Source organism: Crassostrea angulata, chromosome 2 (assembly GCF_025612915.1).
Source record: "Crassostrea angulata isolate pt1a10 chromosome 2, ASM2561291v2, whole genome shotgun sequence".
NCBI lineage: Eukaryota > Metazoa > Mollusca > Bivalvia > Ostreida > Ostreidae > Magallana > Magallana angulata.
The window spans coordinates 57,076,194-57,094,487 of NC_069112.1; the positions used below are offsets into that span (position 1 = coordinate 57,076,194).

The 18,294-nt window shown below is 30.6% G+C and overlaps 1 pseudogene; it reads left to right on the forward strand.

The window, feature by feature from the left end:
* LOC128174544 (multiple epidermal growth factor-like domains protein 10) overlaps positions 1–18,294 on the forward strand; it is a 293,920-nt pseudogene that overhangs the window by 147,812 nt on the left and 127,814 nt on the right.

Genomic DNA, 18,294 nt, shown 5'->3' on the forward strand with positions numbered 1-18,294 from the left:
TATGTTAAACCTATGAATCGTATGGTTCTTGGTAATAAACAATACAATACAATTACAAGATTTATTAAAACTCTGCAAACTTATAACAATATTCCACGAGGTCGGGAGTCGGGGGTACGAGCGCCTTGACCGTCGCTATCCAACTGCCGAACAATTAAACATGGTTAACAATTACATATAAATAACAAAACATTTTTAACAATAGAGAATAATAGAAAAGTAAATATAAAGAGTTACTTCAATTAACGGATTACTAAGATACACTGTGAGTCGTGTATCAAGCTAAAAAGTTGATACGCCGGATTCTAACATTAATTATGACCCACGAAAAATGTACAAGTCGATCGGTATTCGTTTAACAAGATTTATTAAAACTCCGCAAACTTATAACAATATTCCGCGAGGTCGGGAGTCGGTGGTACGAGCGCCTTGACCGTCGCTCTCCAACTGCCGAATAATTAAACATGACCAACAATTACTTATAGATAACAAAACATTTTTAACAATAGAGAATAATAGAAAAGTAAATATAAAGAGTTACTTCAATTAACGGATTACTAAGATAAACTGTGAGTCAATTAGGGGTGTCCGGATCAAAGTAACTCAACGCCAGTGACAGGGGAAAAGGTGTCATGTCCAAGGGGAACATTTCACACGGTGATAACAGGATAACTCAACTGCGTTCCGCTAAGAAAGTTTTGTGAAAACTATATATATCTTATGATCTTCCTAAATTATAACTGTTGTTTTTAAAGCCCAAATAAATACTTGAAAACTACATCGTATACTAAGCTGTAACTTGACCTTCGTATACAAAGAAAGGATATATATACTGACCGTGCCTGTTTTCCAATCATTATTGCCTATTGAATTTATTCAAAAGAAATATGTATAAAATAAGTCAGTAAGAAGTCTTAAACGATGGAACTTTTTCTGGTTGTTTGGATTAAGTAAAGCTAATTGAAATCTTAGTCCTTATTTTAAAAAAATTCACCATCGAAATAAGAGGAATGGTAATGACTTACGTATACTTGGAGGAAAAATGTTCATCCAAACAGCTTGGTGGTTATTAAATTACGGTTTATTTACCTGTCTGTTATGCATATTTAATATCTTACTGTAAATCCTGAATTAAAAAATATAGCTCCAAAAATATGTTAAAATATTTATTGTTTGAATATTCATTTTGACTTTTGTCTTTAAACTGAGCCTGTCCATTCCAGTTTATTGTTTAGAAACAATATCATAAAACCCTTAGAATTTACGCTTAGTGTTAACTTAAAGACCATATCTAATAAAACAGTATGACAGTGCAAATTATTGTGAAAAAAGTGTCAATCAATCAAAATATTTCAAAAAATAGGGTTGCAGTAGTTTTATATTTTATAATACTATGGTGTTTAGAATGGAATTCACATTTTAAAGTACATTTACTTCTTTCTAATTTCACAAATTGTTTCATTTGCATAAACATATTGAACAGCATGCCTATGGTCATTATTGTCAAGCTTATGTTGCAAAACATCAGGTGAAAATGTGCATTTGAAGGTATTTCACGTCTATTACATTTTCATCATCATAATCAAAGAACAATCGCCTTAAATATCTTTTAAAGTTAAAATGAATTTGCATTTATTTAAACGGACATTTAATTCGACTTTGCAGAGGACTTAGTATGCATGCTACCCACTGTATTTGAACATCAATAAAATATGTTTAAATTTCTAATATCATTTAAGTCAGTATCTTAAGCTATGTTGCAGATAAGTGTTTGTCTTGCCCCGTACACCAACGTCACATTTCATTACAGCTATATTTGCCGGAGATATAATAACTGTTATTTTAAAGATTTTTTCTCCGCACAATGCTATTTTCCCCTGTATTGTATTGTTTATTACCAAGAACCATACGATTCATAGGTTATCATATATACATAAGTAAAGTAAACAAACATATGTAGACTTTAAAAAAACACATCACAATCTTTGATTAGACTGCGTGTGCACATAGCAGTGTACAGCTGTATATAGCAGTGTGCAACATGTACATGATAAAAGTAAACAGGATAATGAAGAGTATATTCTCAAAACAAATATATTTTTTTTCGTAATTTTCAGCATTTATAAAGGTATTTGCCAAATTGCACAACTCCTTGATATGCTTTGTTGAGAGTAATTGAACAAGTTTAAAGACAGACGGCCCTTTATAATAATATTTTTTTTACATGCAACATTCTTATTTCTTTATTAAATGGACAGATTAAAATAAAATGAAACCCATCTTCAATCTGTGACAGTGAACATAGTTAACAAACTCTCTCATTGCTCTATTATAAAATCTGAGACGCCTAATCTCAAGTTAGTGAGAGGATAAACGGTATTTATTTATAAATTGTACATATTTAGTTGGTATTGGTTTTGTTAGATATTGTTATACTTCAAAGCTATCACATACGAGAGTCAATCAAAAAATACGAAGACAATGTGGCTGTCTATCATATATTTTTCATGAAAGTCATACTTATCAGATTAATCTGTGCACCAACACTTATTGATATGGAAGTTTTAGTTAATTTGATGAAACGATATTTTTGTAACCCCTTCAGTTTTAAAAACAACATGTTTGTCATCACGGCGCACGGTATAACGTTCAAAAGATGACGTCAAGATAAAACACGCACAGTTTAAAGATATACCCATCTTCATATCACGCTAAGTGTCTTGTGCCTTTCTCCTTACAATTTAAAATGGCAGTGAACCACTTAACATCTTATTTGCACACATTTGTTTGAAAATCATAAGTTAGTTCTTCAAAGTTTTCATTTTCTAACCGTGTATATCTTAGTTTACAGTAAGGATAACCCTGCACGTCGGTTGACGTTACTTATTTTTTGACCAAATATTTACAGATATTCTACTCTCTTTTGGACTGCTTTACATTCAAAATACAATAACAACGACCACCACAAAAGTTATTACAGTTAAACACAAACTTGCAAATATTTGTTGACTTATTTTTTCCACTATTGAGCATTTTCACGGCTTGTATCGGCTTTTCCTGAGTTAAATCTATCATGTTTGTACTTCTCGTTGCGCCGTGACGTCTGGCGACGTCGATCTAAAGAGGACTGTATGTCTTTAGTTACTAATATCTGACAATATTCGACAAAACAATATATCCCGTCATTTTTTGGTACATAGAATACCATGACTAAACTTAATTTGAGGTTTTAATATTATTTGGTTTTAATCCAAATTTATAGAGATATTACTTTCAAATTACATGGTTTATTGTTAACATAACACAAATTTTGACCGTGCGCCGTGACCTCATTTTTGCAAGTTAGATTCTAAATAATTCGTAGAAATAAAGAAGTTTATTACCTTTGTTTTCTTGGAAATTAATTGAAACTATTGCTAAATTATGTCTACCAAATTTAGTATTGATATGACGTTAAGTAACATAGCTATGACAAAATCTTCGTATTTTTTGATTGACCCCCGTAAATGCTAATACATTATACATTTAGGGGAATTTTCAAAGTAGCTATGACCTTCTTGTATAAACATATCGGTCAAACTCTGCTTCACTTCAAGTAAGAATACATGTTCATTTAATTGTTCTTAACAGTTTCATATATATTTATCCAAAACTTTAATTGTTAATCAAATATTTTATGTACGAGAGTGAACAATTAGAGGCTAATTGTGTATCACATTTATTTACTATATCTTGGTATATATTGCATAAAATACAATTATCACTATTCTGTAATTTCATCCAATATTTCAACATTTTATATTTTCTATCAAACTGCAATGGTTAACGCCCCAATTCAAAGTACACCATCATTGATGCAAGACTCTTTTTTAACACAAAATAATTTCTTACAAAAATCTAAATGTATACTTTCTAATTCACTTGCTGGGTGCTGTTCCTATATAACGTCCGAAGGAATAGATAGAACCATTTTAACAAAGCCTTGGACTTTCAGTAGAACGTAGCTATCTATTTCTTGCGTCAAAACAAGTTAAAATTGACGCGGTTTTAAGCGAAATATGCACCAATTGCGTAGTCTTAGCTAAAAAGCCAGACAAATCTCGATGATTTCAAAAAGCCACGGCTGAGTGGCTGACAATGAAATAGACAGGCCTACTTCACATTGCTGTTTAACACAACTACCCAACGTCCAAGCTCTTGTTAAAATGGTTCGAATAGCCGTGTTCACGTAAATCTAAAATGGGTCTCGTATGTAATGCTGAAAAAGGACCTGTATTTACATGTTTGTTAATTACCAGAACATGTATATTATTACACCTAATACCTTTTGTATTTCAAACCGTTAATATTAATCGATATCACAAATACTATTACTGCTGATCGAATTTATTTTCACTGTATATGTATAACTGTCTACATTGTCTTCATAATGATGTTTGAAAACTCTTAAGTGACCACAGGAAAAAAAATTAAAAGATAAGATTCTTCATTTATGCTAATTTGTTAAGAATACTCGCACATTAATTGTCAACGTTTTATAGCTTAAATTTCCAGTAGATCAAAGAAGAGATAGAACATTAAAGGTCCTGTAGTTTAAACTAGCTGTTAGGAAATTTTTACAATTATAACACAATAAATACGGTTCTGATGATGTATTTTGTCAAACGAGACAGATATCTTAATAACATATTAATAAAATCGACTCGTTTTTCGTCCAAAGAAAAATTAAGTACGGTATATTACTTAACGAATAGTGAAAGAAAATGGGTGAATAAGGCTAGTACAATGCCTATACTATATACATGTAAGAACAGATAAGATACTGTAAAATTAAAATATCCAAAAATCTTATATCTAAAATAAAATATATATATAAAAACGTAACTTTGATTTGTAACCATTAAATATGTTAAATACTTGAAATATTTTGCTTTAAATTAACTTATGCATAACAGAACCTCAAAATAATGGCATTTTTTAGAACTTCAATGCCTTTTAATTTATAGAGTGGGATGAGCTTCGTTTTTTGTCATAGTCAAAATAAGGTCTGATAGAAATTAAACCCATTTCAATAAACAAAAGCATTGCTATATGACCAACTGTACTATGAAAACATCATTTTGTATCCAAAAAATTAAATGTTTAAGAAAAATAATACACGAGGAATTGGGATACTTTCATTTAGACGTGAAACGGGACAATATAAGGTAGAACCTCTATCTCGATGAAAGAATTCTTGTGTATGTTATTTTTAAGTAATGAAATAGAAGACGAGTGTCATATTGTTTTAAATTGTACAAGTACGGAATTATCTGATAATATCGGATACAATCAAACATTAGTAATGTTCAACATGTTCATCATTTTCATATTTTCAATTTTTCTTAGACATACATGTACATCTTAATATTTACTTGAAACATACATGAAAAGACAATCTTTATTGTATAAAAACGCAATGCGTAATTCAAGTGTATATGTTCGAATTGTATTTGCAGTGACATATAAACCCAGTGGGCCAGGTGTGTCAATATTTATTTATATTATAAAAATAATATTCATATTAATTTTATTTATATATATTTTTTATTTTGTAGGACATATATCTAATAAGTTATAGTACAGGTCTTTATGATTAATGAATTATTTACTTATTTTCTTTTAAACGATGCAGTTTGTTGTGACTAAAATTGGTCGGTGGTGAGATCACCAAAAAATAACCTTATAGAACTAGGCTTTTTAGGTTGTGGGTTCGATACCACCAACTCATTTTTAGTTTTTTCTCTTATCGTTTGTTAAAATCTTCAAAATTGAATATACAATGTAGTTAACAAATGTCCTTTTGAAACTGGTATTATGACATATATTACATGTATCAAATACATTTATATTTAATTAGAAAAAAATATATCTAAAATTTCATTTACGACTTAAAGATTTGTACTATTTAATTTACCAATTTTCTTCAGTAATATTTTTCTGAAATTTAGAACAAAAAACCACCGTCTCCTTATTGAGGTTGGTGGATAGAATAATTTTCAACACCAAGAAAGGGTTACATATTGTGGAATAATAATCAAATAGGAGACAAGTTTATTTACCTGTTAGAATGTATCGTATTTTCTTTGATTCAAAAAAAATTATAGCAAGAAAATATCATGTCCAACCGAATGTTGTATTGTTTTGTAAAATATTGTTGAATACTAATTGTGTACATAAAACTCATGACTAAAATTTATGAGGTTTGTTCTCCACAAGCAAAATAACCCGGCTCTGTTCATCCAGACTGTTTGTATATATATATATATATATATACGTAAAAATGTTATATCTCTTGTACATGTACCTCTAGTGCCATTTTTATGGTGTAAAGAGAATAAATGAATTTTTAAAAAAAGGATTAACACCACCTTGTCCTTAAAGTTTAGGTGTATAATCATTGAGTTATTTTTTAATGTATTAATAAAAATAATCAATGATTCTTGTTAAATAACTTGATTTTTTTTTTTATTCTTTAAAAAATCAAATATACTGTAAAACTTGTTTTATTGACGGACAACTTGGGTAATGTAATCCGGAAACACAAAGGGGATCTTATACCGCCCGGGAGGGGCGGGGGGACGGGGTTGCTAGATCTAATGTTTGATTTTGTGCAGTGGTGAAAATAGTATGTTAGGGGCAGTAGGGCGCCTTTTTCCACCCGAAGAGAAATTCTACACCAGGGCTATTTTTCTGTGAACAACAATATGCGGGGGTGGAGGTGTGACGCAGTCTATGTTTAACACTGGTACCAAAAATGTCTTCTTTAAAAATCAATTTTAATACAGTATTCTTAATGGAAAATTTGACGTCATTTATTTTTAAGCAAATGGTTATACATGTACTGTGAAATCATTTTAATTCATGTGGCTAATTTTTGTGGATTCCTTTTAGTCTATGTTTGTAAGAACGTGATTTCTTGTATTCTCTTATACATATCTACATATGTTTATATATCTATATCTATGATAATATAAAAAATATGACATTAAAACTCTAACTTATTTATTCATGAAGGATGTTAATTCATAAATGAGAGGTACCTATGAATTCTACGAAAATTGAGCCACCACGAAATCTAATTATTCCACAGTAACTGTAAAAATGAAAACCTTAAAATAATATTCTAGTTATCATTCAAAGTATATAAGTATATTAGGTAAAGATATTTCGTTTTTCCTGATATCAATTTTTTATGACCGAAATTAGTTTTTCACAATAATTGTATTTTTCCGTAGGTCAAAGAGGAGATAACTCGTTGGGATTATGGAATGTAAACAAGAGAGAGAGAGAGAGAGAGAGAGAGAGAGAGAGAGAGAGAGAGAGAGAGAGAATTAATTTTTGTGAATTTAATCGAAAGAGTCCGGACAGTTTGGGAATTGTGAAAACTATAACACCAATGATAAAGTTATGAAATTTTAACTGAGAGAGTTGTTGTATTAATTTCTTTAAAATAATGACAGCGTGTTTTATTTCACAAAGACAAACTCCAGCATAGAACGCCAAGAATGGTACTGACAACAAGATGCACTTCTGTTGAATAAAATAAATTGAACATAAATAGTAATTGTGTAACTATATATAGTCTATTGTTTCTAAAAATTGATTGGTTTGAAAATGAATGTTTCTTGCTATATAGTCTGATTGCTTTCCATTGTACCAAATAAAATACATAGTAAAACAGATCGACGGTCGAATAAAATATACAATTTTTCAGCTTGTCTCATTTCACAGCTTCTATCCTTGGTTCAAAGAGGAGATAACTCATTGGGGTTATGTAGTACAGACGTTGGAATGTAAACAAAGAAGAGAGAGAGAGAGAGAGAGAGAGAGAGAGAGAGAGAGAGAGAGAGAGAATGTCGAAATATAATATGAATTATTAATTTCATGATTGTTTAAATGTAGCAGATAAAAAAAAATTGCATGATTAAATGTATGTAATTTTTATTCAATGACTGATCATAAACATAATTTAATCAAACATTTCTTTGAATAATTAGGTTACAAATATTTCATGTAAACAAAAAATTAGGCTTGAACGACGACTCGCAGCCAATACAAAAGGTAAACGAGCTGTGCGACATTATGGGCAATGAATACCTTCGATCTACAGTTCACTTACAAATTCAATTTTTTCAATGTTGAAAAATGAGTAATTACCTGATGTTTAGTCTCTCATTCATACAATCCAGACTAGGATTTGAACCTAGATATCCCATAAAAATTATGGTTGCTTTTCATTAAGCTACCTGGATTTGAAATGAGAAGGAACTTGACAATCAGAGAAATTAAAGGCAAATCAAGACTATGTCTACAACACACTATAAAATTCAAACACTTCATGTACCTCTAATGTTTATTGTGCGTTTCTAAAAACCATCAGTCCAAATTCTAATCGTAATGATTTTAGTCAGCATTCCCCAATTCTGATTGCCTGTGTTTTCCACATGTTTAACGACATCTGGTTTTTCTCTGTTATCAGCCGCTGAGAGAAGATAACTTAACCTTGGCTGTAAAATGTAAACAAAGCTCTTTTAAAAAACCTTTATGCAATCAATCACTGACTGTTTATGTACTGATATCGATATGAATTAGATGAAACTATGTAGTATGTATTTAAATCTGTATATTGTTAAACTATGTCTTGCCAGTGCACGAGATATTTTAATAAACCAAATTACATTTATAATTACGTCTTACAAATGTAATAGATGTAGGTAGTATTACTACAACGATTTTGATTATTATACCACATTTGATCTCTCAGATTGAAGAAAGTACATGGGTTGAGATAATCTTCTAAGAGAGTTTACTAAAAATTTCAATCAGATAAGATGTGGTACTATTCACATTTTTGTGTTTTAAAACAAGCTTGGTTCGAATTGTTCAGATATTGCGGAGTAAAATTTTTTTTAATATGCGAAGCAACTACATCTTCTGTCTATATTGTTTTTCACACCTTTTCATGTTGACAAACAATGAAGAAGTTGACTACATAGTCATACATGCCTTTTTTTCGTTTAGTAATCCAAAACAGAATCTTAATCCATAGAGACACAAATCCGTTGATCTATAACACAACTCACTTGTATTCACTTTCTTCACACATCCTTATAATATGCCATAATCGTGTACAGATCGGTAAAACAATACTCAGCCGAACATTTCGATCGCCATTTCTTTTTCCTTCTCCTTAACATTATTGGGTCAAGCATGCGTAGAAGCTCAAAATTATATACAAAAACAACACAGCTGAAAATGAGCACTAAAATTTCTATGGACGACGATATCTTTTTAAAATTAGATACATATCCATAGCCCAGTACCGCAAAAAAATAAGTCATTGTATAAGCAAGTTGCTCTGAACTTTTTGTTGACATATGTATCCAATTTTAAAAAGAAATCTTCAAAAAACCGACGTTTGCCCGTAAATGACATCTCAGACGGAATCGCTCGGCCGGAGATATATAGTTCCAGAATGGGTTCCCTCAAAAACATTACGCTTTTTCAGTAATTATGCATCAAATAATTATTTCAAAACTTAAATTGAACGTCTGAAAGATCTCTCTTATCGTGATTAAAGTTTACCTGTTGTCAGTTCGCGATTCGCCGAGTTAGAGCGATTTAAAAAACTCAGTCGGACATAGTGGCAAACCGTTTTTTGCCATAAGATCCCGTTTGCCATTATGTGACACGTCAGACGGTTTCGTTTACACCTATGTGATAACATTCGGTTATATATATATATATATATATATATATATATATATATATATATATATATATATATATATATATATATATATATATATATATATATATATATATATATATATATATATATATATATATATATATATATAGGAAGAAGATAATTGTCAAAATATATACTTAAACACAGGAAAAGGATAATTGTCACAATATATACTTAAACACAGATATACAGGTGTATGTGCATAATACTGTCTCTTTCTGAAGGGTTCATTGAGTTAGAAAACTCGTTGACAACATTGGTAAGTTTCTCTTAAAATTCTTCCTTGAATGAAAATGATTTTAAACAGATTTCAACTGATGAATAAGAACTTAAGATTTCATTACGAAATTGAACATAGGTTATAGTTGTTGTGTTGTAACTACACTGTCACACACATCTGTTATACTAACTAGTTACAAGCTTAACTGATACTGCTATAGTTCGAATTTTATTTATTGCAAATTTAATTAAAGGTAATTATTTTTTATCATGATCTTTAAAGCGGTATGTATTTACTACATGTAAAAACTGGTACACGCAGTTAAATCATAGATAGTTTTAGATGCATATAAGCTGTATTTTATAATTCTTTAGCTTGATAAGCTTTATGTTGAATATACCTTATAAAGCATGTTTATTTGTGTTTTCTCAACTAAGAGTCGACATTCCACTTAAGGCCCAATTACAGTAACTTTCGATAGTGGGCTGATATGATTTGGCTAGCCTTATTCATCGAACATTTTTGGACTGTGAAAACATATGGTAAGTGAATGGATTCAAAATGATTTTTTTTGGTATTCATCTAGTAATATTTATATTTTCCATTGTCTTTGCCTGTGATAACACTGCATATCGATTTTGTACTATATAACCCATAACTTAAATGACGCCAAATTGAGGCGCCAGCGGGGTTTGATTATTAATATTTAAATATTTAGTTTTTCGATGGCTTAAAAATATATAAATATACGTGATAAGGAATCATTCTTTGAATATAATGAGGTGATAATTTCGGTCGGGGCGTGATCAAATCTATCATAAAGCCCTTCGAGCTTTATTGGATTTGATCACGCCCCGACCAAAATTATCACTTCTTAATACTCAAAGAATGATTCCTTATTCCTTAAATATCTACCAATATCTATGCAATAATATTTTGTTTAAACAATATTTGTCGAGTTTATATTATTGGCGGGTACAAATAATTGACAAAGTGTACAATAAGACTGGGAAACAAGCCAAAAGCTTATATTAATTCCTCTATTGGTGAAAGAAATAAAACAGGTAGAAATTTACATTTGCAAATATAAGAACACATTATGGCTAAAATGAATAATTTCTAGACATAAAAGAACATCCACAATGATATTAGTTGACCATTCAACCTCCATAATAGTAAAACAGTAAAACTCGGTTATAGCGAAGTCCTGTATTTACTTTGTTTTATTCATACTTTGTCATATCCGTATTACGAATTCATTATAATAAGTTTCGCGATTTCCTATATTTGTGTTTTCTTTCTGATTTGTGCTAACTGAGATATGAAATAAAACACCTTTTCTAGAAACCTCAGATAGATAGAAATTGGATAGAAAATGAAGAAATTTTTGTGAACATAAACTTATATTAAGAATTATGTCTATTGCTATTTCTAGGTTTTACATGTAAAACAATATAAATTTGTTATAAAAGGTGTAAATGTAGTTTTTATCGCCTCTACAGGACTCAAAATCAGTTCGTTATATCCGTAAATTCGGAATTGGTCAATACACACAAACACAGAAATTTCACGAACAATATTTCTAAACAATGTAACAAATATATTTTAAATGCTCTGAGTTACTGACACGAAGTGAATATAATATACAGGGTTATTTTCGTCCCGTGAAGTTTTCGTTCTTCTACAATTGCAAATAGTTTCGCCGCGTCTTTAATTTGCCCAGACCCAGTATGTTTAAAAAGAAATAATTTGAAACACTGAAATTCGCCTATACTTAAATTCGCCCGCTGACAACAAGGGCGAAAGGGGCGAAAATAAAACGTGGAAGAAAATTTCCCTTTATACAGTACCACTATTCATACGCAAAAAAATTGACAAACAAAGCTCATTGTGATTTTCATGCAAACTCTATGTGCAGATATCCCGGATATCATGATATGCATTTCCTTAAAATGATGTAATTTCATATTATGTATTACATGTAATACCCAATCAGATTATATGAAACATTATCATAATATCACAAAAACAAGGAAACTGATGTAAAATAAAGTTGTCATATTATTTACATCTTCTAAGTATTTTTTAAAACCAGGAAATACATTCCTGTTCAAGCTGAGAAGCAAACTTTTAAAACTAATAAAAATGCATGAGTATAAAAAAGTGTTAATTCGCATGTACAAGCCAGTGACTATACTTAATAACCACAAAGTATACACATATAGGCACATGCACGTTCAAAACAGTAAACATCCGTCTTTTTAAATGGTAAATTTAAATGCCGGGCTTTTTCAACTTAAAATAATATAATACTTCAGTTTATCTATGCTTCAAAATGAAAGGCAGCTGTATAATCACTGACATTTTATTTTCTACTTTTGATATTGTAAATAGATTTAAGAAAGCTTGCTGTTACAATTTATGTTTTAAATATATATTGATATTGTTTGTTTGCGTTTATGACATATTATCTAATAAGATGTCGAAAATTCTCCTACTGCATCAATTTTATCTCTGTGAATGAATGGACCAGCGTTAATATGTGCTATCCCGAATTTGGTCAGCAAAAACTTTTAGTTATCCGATGGTTTGAGATATGGAAGTGAATGAAAGTTGGTCTATTATCATTATTATGTTTCCAGACATGTGTATACACATAAAGTTTTCATATATGTGTATACACATAAAGTTTTCATATATGTGTATACACACATGTATATATAGTCATATAAGTTATCGTAATTCATATTGTCGAATAAATACTAGAAGGTTTAATAATTTTATTTCATATCTAAAATAATCTTTAAAAAAAACATAGAATGTTCTTAAATTATCTTGTAAAGCAATACTTTTTGAGAAGAAAATTTGTGTTTTTCTTTGCCAAAAATTCTGATAACCGGATATGCAATGCACAAAAAATTGATGAACCGATAAGGTTATAAAGAACAAACACAGAAAATGCATGCAACTTAACATTTCCATTCCAGCTTATCTAATCACAACTCTATCTTGCACAAAGTCATGAATACATAAGCTTTCATTTAACACCCTCTCCCCCCTCCCCCCGGAATGAAGAATGTATTATTCGATAGATTGCTTATCAGACACGACCCGGATATAAGGTAACATTTACGAAAGTCTACTTTTTGACGTTTTACAGAAAACATAGCTCTGAATAGACCTGCCTGGCAGCGTTATCCCTTTCACGGCACACCATGGAATGCAACCTATGCTGTTGACGGACGTCGATCAGATCTTGCCCCGGCTGGAGGACAGTGTGCGATATCAGCAAATAGTAGATCAATAGCAGAATGGAGGGTGGATCTGGGAGGAGTTCGAAACTTGCATCACGTTTTTATACAATACAGGACGGAAAATGTCGCTTGGTGTATTTATCTGCCAACAAAGTGAAAATGAAGGGTGTTCATATTATATTATTTTTCTGGAAATATTTATGTTAAGCATATTTGTTCAGTTTGAATACTTGAGACACATAATTGGACTGCTTGATTAATTCATCTACAAAGTACTGTAACTGAAACATAACTTAATGTTTAAAAGAAATGACATCCTTTTATGGACCTATAAGGTTCTTTTCAATTAATGAACATTCACAGCCTCATCCTGTGTGATTTATGCGAAAGTTTTATGATGCTTACTAAAACCTGTCACAAAATTATTGATATGCGTAATGTGTGTTAGGCATTTTCTATCAAACAGCACTACGTATAAAAACGACCGATAATAAGCCTTTAAGATGATTACAAACAATATTTGTTGCCACTAAACAAGGTCAGATGACATTAATAGCATGGCCTTATCAATAGCGATGCAAGAAAATCTTCAAATCATATAACAGTGTATAGAATTGATTCTATACTAAAAATGCCCCCCCCCCCCCACCCATCCCCTCATTCGTGTTTACACAAACATACACATTTCTCTTGTACAGAGTCTTGATTTGTATATTTTTAAGACCTACTTTTTACAAATTTGTTAAACCTTAACTATTCTACACTAAAATAAATTCTTTTTCGTTGTTCTTGAACTAACAGATCAAAACGACTACTTAAAGAGTAGATTCTTGGGATTTTCAAGCTACGTATCGAACACCACCTACAGAAAGGACTGGAAACTGTGTTTCAAGGACAACAACTATACCAGAGCCACAATACCCAACCCTATCAGTGTAACATGCCTTATGCACGGGAGATATGTCATTTACTACAACAACAGAACTCATCGTCCCTTCCCTGCTGGATATTCTACTTACGCCTTTAACGATCTGTGTGAGGTTGAAGTTTATGGTAAGATTTATTGTTTTTTATTCCATATTTTATTCAAGCGTGAAGTTTAGTCAAATTTAGTAATGCATATAAGAGATTGATTTATATATGCATCGTTTTTGATAAAAACAAATTTTTAAGAATAATTCATTATTTCTTCCTCTACTTTTTAACAGACCTGAACAGCATCACGTAGACAGCTGTCAAGAATTTACTTCCCAATATGTTTATTATTACTTTTAAACATCGATTTTGAAAGTATAATACGTTTAATATGTTATGTTTACTAATACGACAAAAACTACAACAATTATCAACACATTTATGGCTATATTTGACTCTGAATAGATAGAACGTCGTAAAAGCATTGTGGTTATCAAAAAGAAGGCTGGATGGTTGTGAAACATGTACATTGTACCTACTTCAATGAAAAGAACAGCTCTGTTAAGAGATGAAGGAGACCAATTTTGAGAGTTTAAACTTAGGAGTTTTCTTTCCTTAATAAGAGTTTACGACAAAAAATCATACAGGTCTAGAATTCTGAAGTAGATATACTACCACGTAATTTGTTGACTTCTTTATTCTCTTTTTTAAAAAAAAGAAATATTTCAGTTGTCCTAAATAGTGTTTTAAAATCCATAATTTAAGGCTAAAACGCTTAAAACAAAAATCATTAACAAATTACCGCTGGTGCATAACGTTATAAGAACGTCTGCTATGTAGACAAGGTGAGGCCTATATTTCTTATTAATGTTTTCTTGATACGTATATTGCGAACACTTTCCGCGTCTACGTTCATTGAGATGTATTTTGAAGGACATGTACAGAGAAAGTACATGCATAACATTTAGTTCAGATGAAACGCACAAAGTTTAAGCTCCTTTAAAAATTCTTAACGTTATCATCGTTATCATCATTATCGATACTACTATATTAAAAAAATAGACTCGAATGTATGGGCTTTTATACGAATAAATCGGAAGAGTACTGTCTTTCCTTTTATATATTTTAAACATCATGGGTACTTGAGGATTACCAATATTTTTTTTTTATTTTATATCAATCAAGCGTCACTAATTAATAATCAACGAAGATTCCTTTAAAAAAAAATCCAAATATCATTTGAATTTTTTGGATTTTACAATCTTGCGCATGCGCATTACATTCACGCTAAATCATTGGAGGCATTTTAGTTTATGTTTCCACAATATCACTTTTGCATGCATAAACTCAGAAACGATAATACAAATACGTGTAAATTTTCATTGAAAATTTGCTGTATAATCTGTTTATCAAAGAAACTATGGAAGATATTCTAACTCAGTGCATTTTATATGAAAAATCCCGAGACTTCCGAACGTCAACATAGTGTGTAAATAAAAGTTTAACGTTGGTGAAAAAGTGTACAATTCTTCATTATATGAATTAAATTTTTAGATGAAAGGTATTTACAGTTTCAAAATGGTTTGTTATAAATAGTTTTTTCAATGCAGCTTTATTAATTTCCTCCAAAATCGTTTCGAAGCGATTCTGCAAATTTTAAATTACATTACTAGTATATGGGAGGCACTGGTGAAGGCTTGTCCCGAGACACAGTAAGATTTTTCTTAGCAGAGTGCAGTGAAATAAATAGCTATATTGTAGGTTTAAAGCTTGGTTATGTAAATGACAAAAATATACGGTATGTCGATGTATCTATTTCGTAAATGTCCTAAATATATTTGCAATGTCAAACCGTGCACGCACGGGTCAAAGTCTAGTTATATAGTATAATATAATAAAATACAATAAAACATAGCATATTTCGGGAACGTCAGTTTTTAGTTAGAGAAGTCGAAAAATATAACCATAACCATTAAGTCGGTTTAATATGGTGAGTTCTTTGTTTCATTTTTTATAGGTTGTCTGACCTTAGGATATTACGGAGAGAACTGCTCCACTCCTTGTCCAGAAAACTGTAAGGGTGGAGACTGTAACATTGTGGATGGAACTTGTATTAGCTGTGTTCCGGGATATAAAGGATCTGTGTGTAACGAAGGTACAGCTTTATTAGTACAATGTTTAATTTTACTGATAAAACTTAAGTCTTATGGACGTATTTATGGCGTTGGCAAGCTAACATATGCATATATATTTTTCATTGCTCGAGATATTTTATTAATCTTTGCTTATCCAAACTTCACTTCAAAGTCTGTGGCGCTTGCTACGAAAAAGAACAATGTGACTACAAAAATGGTACTTGTCCAAATGGATGTGAAGACGGGTATAAAGGGCGACAATGCAAAACTGGTAAAAATGAAATAGTACATTCAGGCTTACGTAGAATGTACATACACATGACGTTTGTAGATACAATTCAAATTGATTTCATTATGTTCTTACTAAATTTCAAATTATGCTTATCGTTTGTAAACATAGTAATCCGATTCAATAGCCAAATAGAAATACACGCATACATGTATATTTAAACGATTGGGACGGATGATATGTCTGTCTGTATGTAGCAATTTCTCATGATTCTGATGTATGTTTAGTGGGTGCTTGCGGTTTTTCCTAATCTAAATTTTACAGGTATATTTTGTTTGACAAAAATTCCAAAATTAAGAGTAAAATTTATAAAAATAAAAGTCATCGTAAATTTTTTTAAAAAAGTTGATTGCAGGAAGTTATATGATATTCTGACTAACCAATATCTATTTAAAATCTGCTCACTTTAAGCTATATGATATGATGTAATATTTTCATTTTGATTGATAAAAACTGTATAGATTTTTCATTCCTCCTTAACGTTCATCTACTTTCAATTTTTTGTCAACGATTCCAGAAATGATTCTATGAGATATCCGGTGTCCGGTAAAGCTCGAACTTGTTTAAAGGTATTAACACAATTTGAAATTGCTCTTTTTCATGTAATGTCAGTATGCAACAACAACACGTATGGACCTAATTGCTCTAGGACATGTGGACATTGTCTCTACCTGTATGGAGAAAAATGTAACCACGTGACCGGTCAGTGTCCTCGCGGATGCGTTTCAGGTTATCAAGGAGACCTTTGTATTGAATGTACATACATTGCATAGTATTCGATTTATTTTAACTTATTCAGTACCCTTTGTGCATGAGTAGCATTTTTCTCCAAATCATGAGAAAAATGTATGAATACCTAAATATGTAAACATTTTTTACTTTGGTCATTTGTTGTTTTTTTTTCCAGCAACAGATAAATTCAAGAGCAAGACACTTGTACGGCCAATAAATGATGGTATGATTATTTAACAGCATACATGAAATGTAAAATCTGATAACAATACTTCATTCTAAATATTTTTAAAAAAAATTGTACAATTATCTGATTGTGTTTAAAGTATATACATTTACTCGTTTTGTTTTAATTTAGTTCAGATGAAATAAAATCAGAAATGTTACATGATAGCGTTAATTAAATTTTGATCTCTAGAAATTCTTAAAGTATTTAAATAGACGATGTCAAATTTGAATTAAAAGGACAAATAATCATTGGTGTTGGGATTTCTCAAAACTACGTTTGAATATGAAAAAGGAATATAATCTAAACAGATCAGATAAAAGTGATCGTTTACATGCTTGTTAGGGACAGCTGAAATTACAAAAGACTAAATTATTTTGACCAAAAAATATGAGACCAATATGACGAAATCCATGTAACGTAATATTTCCCTTCTTTTTTTTTATCTTAAAAAGTGTATGCAAAGTAATAAACAACTCAACACTATATTGAATAAAACAAAAGGAAGAATGGACAATTGCTATTGGGTCCTAGTTCCTTGTGTCTCAGCCAGGAATTAATCAAAGCAATTTACATCTAGAAATGTAAAAAAAAAATAACACAAATTAACAAACAAATAAAAAAAAGAAATGAGTATAGGTAAAAAGGAAAAGAAATACCCCCCCCCCCCATTTTAATAATAATGTAACTGTATGAATTAGAGAAACTTGTTCATGTATATGATACTCTT